The sequence below is a fragment of the Thrips palmi genome, unplaced genomic scaffold (genome assembly GCF_012932325.1).
Source record: "Thrips palmi isolate BJ-2018 unplaced genomic scaffold, TpBJ-2018v1 HiC_scaffold_16, whole genome shotgun sequence".
NCBI lineage: Eukaryota > Metazoa > Arthropoda > Insecta > Thysanoptera > Thripidae > Thrips > Thrips palmi.
Window position 1 is genome coordinate 1,472,827 of NW_023144625.1, and position 4,273 is coordinate 1,477,099.

Sequence of the window (4,273 nt, forward strand, 5' to 3'; positions counted from 1 at the left end):
CAACATCCTCAAAACGATAAAATAGGTCTAAATTTAACAAAATCCACTCAATCTTCAAAAAAAGGGGACCGACCGACAAAAAAATTTTTATTCGCTCCATCGGTAGGTCTGGTCGAGACATTTTCGAAACTGTGCCGCAATCGGGTCCCCGTCACCGGCAACGTCCTCAAAATCATCAATCAAGAACCTAAAATCCCCCAATCCGACTGACACTGACTGACTCACTCACTCATAGAAATGTCCCAAATATTCCAAATATCATGGGAAAATTGGTTAAAATCCCAAAAGTTGAAAATTTCTTACCGTTTCCGAGCAAACCTACTCAATCTTCTAAAAAGGGGACCGAATGACTAAAAAATTTTATTCTCCCTATTGGTAGGTCTGGTCGAGAATTTCCGAAACTAAGCCGTAGTCGGGTCCCCGCCACTGGCAATTGGGCAATCACCATCAAGAATCTATATAGCCCCAATCCGACTGACTGACTGACTTAGTCACTCACTCACTCACTCATAGAAATGTTTGGGGTCAAGGAGTGGTCGTAGAGACTTGGGGTTTTTTTCCATTCACCTCTATCCTTGTCTAAGCATCTTCAATATTTTCCGGACCTGTATGCACCCATTGACTGCCACAGTAGCCAATGCAATACAAGCTATCTTTTTGGGCAGTAAAAATAGCTTAATTTTTGGTAAAAAGTTGTTAAATAGCCCTTTTCAAAGAAGCAGTACATTTACTTCCTTGGAAAATTTGCCTTTGGTCACCTTGGACGTACTGAAAATACTTCGGCACGCGCCCCACACATGCGGGGGTCTGGGGGCGGAGCCCCCAGCGAGCAGCGCGAGTCAAGAACCTATATAGCCCCAATCCGACTGACTCACTCACTCACTCACTGACTCACTCATAGAAATGTTTGGGGTCAAGGAGTGGTCGTAGAGACTTGGGGTTTTTTTTCCATTCGTTTCCCCAAATTTTATGGGAAAATTGGGAAAAATCCCAGAAGTTCAAAATTCCTCACCGTTTCCGAGCAAACCTACTTAATCTTAAAAAAAGGGGACCAAATTCCTCACCGTTTCCGAGCAAACCCACTCAATCTTCGAAAAAGGGGACCGACCGACAAAAAATTTTTATTCGCCCTATCGGTAGATCTGGTCGAGACTTTTCCCAAAAACTGTGCCGCAATCTAGTCCCCGACACCGGCAACATCCTAAAAACGATATAAAAAAATATAAAAATAGGCCTAAATTAAAACCAAAATCCATTTAAATCTTAAAAAAAGGTGACCGACTGACTGAAAATTTTTTATTCCCCCATCGGTAGGGCTGGTCGAGACATTTCCAAAACTGTGCCGCAATCGGGTCCCCGTCACCGGCAACATCCTCAAAACGATAAAATAGGCCAAAATTTCAACAAAATCCACTCAATCTTCAAAAAAGGGGACCGACCGACTGAAAATTTTTTTTCGCCCCATCGGTGGGGCTGGTCAAGACATTTCCAAAACTGTGCCGCAATCGGGTCACCGTCACCGGCAACATCCTCAAAACGATAAAATAGGCCAAAATTTAACAAAATCCACTCAATCTTAAAAAAAGGGGACCGACCGACTAAAAATTTTTTATTCGCCTTATCGGTAGGTCTGGTCGAGACATTTCCGAAACTGTGCCGCAATCGGTGCCGCAATCGGGTCCCCGTAACCAGCAACACCCCCCAAAACGATAAAAATAGGCCTAAATTCAACAAAATCCACTCAATCTTCAAAAAAGGGTTCGACCGACAAAAATTTTTTTATTCGCCCCATCGGTAGGTCTGGTCGGGGACATTTCCGAAACTATGCCAAAAACGGATCTCCGTCACCGGCAACATCCTCAAAACGATTAAATAGGCCTAAATTTCAACAAAACCCACTCAATCTTCGAAAAAGGGGACCGACCGACAAAAAATTTTTATTCGCCCCATCGGTAGGTCTGGTCGAGACATTTCCGAATCTGTGCCGCAATCGGGTCCCCGTCACCGGCAACATCCTAAAAACGCTATAAAAAAATAAAAAAAATAGCCTTAATTCAAAAAAATCCACTCAATCTTCAAAAAAGGGGACCGACCGACTGAAAATTTTTATTCGCCCTATCGGTAGGTCTGGTCGAAAAAATTTCCAAAACTGTGCCGCAATCGAGTCCCCGTCACCGGCAACATCCTCAAAACGACTAAAAGGCCTTAATTCAAAAAAATCCACTCAATCTTCAAAAAAGGGGACCGACCGACTAAAAATTTTCATTCGCCCTATCGGTAGGTCTGGTCGAGACACTTCCGAAACTGTGCCGCAATCGTGTCCCCGTCACTATCAACGTCCTCAAAATCATCAATCAAGAACCTATATAGCCCCAACCCGACTGACACTGACTGACTTACTCACTCATAGAAATGTTTGGGGTCAAGGGGTGGTCGTAGAGACTTGCGGTTTTTTCCATTCACCTCTCTCCTTGTCAAAGCAGTCTTCAATATTTTCCGGACCTTGTATGCACCCATTGACTGCCACAGTAGCCAATGCAATACAAGCTAACTACTTGGGCACTAAAAGTAGCTTAATTTTATGGTCAAAAGTTGTTAAATAGACCTTTCAAAGAAGCAGTACATTTACTTTTTTGGGAAAAATTTCCCTTTTGGTCACCTTAGACGTACTAAAAATACTTCGGCACGCGCCCCACAGATGCGGGGGTCTGGGGTCGGAGCCCCCAGCGAGCAGCGCGAGTTTATTTCTTATATCTCATATTACCCCACATTGCAGGGAAATATGTGACGGCATTCCGAGGGTTATTGAAAGGTCCCTACTGCACCTAAAAATATGAAATTTTGGGGGGAGTGTAGTTAAAGGGGCAAAAAAGTGATGACACCTCGGTACCTTCAGGAATTTAAATTGAAACGGGAAAATACACCAAAAACCTCGAAATTTGTCTCATATTACCCCGTTCTACGGTACCAGTAGAAAAGAGAGTTCCACGTAGAGCCCTAGATATAGTCTAATATCGGTCTTACAAGAGTTCCAAGGCCTGAATTCTTGGTCTACATGTTGTGACTTAAATTTATTACATCCATTAACATGAATAGATGCAGGGGAATGTAGCTAGTTACCTACTGTCCCAAGTTACCCCCGGCCATGGGGTAACTTGGGACACTCTTTCGAGACCGCTGGGAAACGATATTACGAGGCAAATGATCCAGACAAGCATGAAAACATGGGGAAAAGGGGCAAAATTTAACATAGTTAGGATCCATTGGTCTGGGTTGAGAATCTTGCCTCTGGCGTTCAAAAAACGTGAAAAAGTGTCCCAAGTTACCCCCGTTGACGGTACATCATTACGCGCCGCACAAATGCGGGGGTCTGGGGGGCGGAGCCCCCCGGCGAGTGGTGCGAGTTGATGTCCTTTAGTTTATTTAACACGTTAAATTCTTTCCTAATGCCCTAGCACCAACAACGCACATCGGCGACAGGGGATTCGTCGTATACAAACGAAAACCAGAGAATGAGGCAGTTACTCAGACGAGGAGGGGCCCCATAGAACTAAACGACACTTGGGTGGTGCCTTACAATGCCTACCTGCTCCTCAAATGCGGCTGCAACATAAACCTGAAAATTGGGTTCCCGGTCATTTTTCCCAAACCCATTTTCCCAATGGAGAATGTTCCTAAAACTTTTATTCCCAATGAAGATTTCCCAAAGAAAGTTTTCCCAAATCATCAATTTTCCCAAAGATGTATTTTTCCAAATAGGTTTTTTTTAACTGCGTGATCTGTGCGGCTTTGAGTGTTGAGTGGCGCAGGTACTCACCTACATGCACGTCAGGCTTTTCATAAACAAGCAAGTCATAATCAGGACTACATCTTTGAATAAGGATACTTGTTACCCATGTTGGCGAGGATTTTTGTATCGCCTAAATTCGCGTACAGGTCTCTTCGCTAAAACGTCTAGCTAGTAGGAAGCTGATACGCCGTTTATCGCCTAAATAGCAATAAGGTTAAACAATCTTCTCCCAGATTGAGGTGATAGAGTGAGAATTACCTCGCCCAGAATTGGTACTCATCAAAACTATCAATCACACTGTTCTTCCGGAGGCTCCTCACCACCCCCTTTTCGGTCATTATGACCTCCGCCTGTTCCCTTCTGGAGTTCATGGGCACATAAGGAAAGATTTTGGGAAAACTTTTAGGAGTAATTTTGGGAAATTAAATTGGTAACAATGGATTGGAAAATATAGGATTGGGACTTTAATTTTGGGAAGGATTG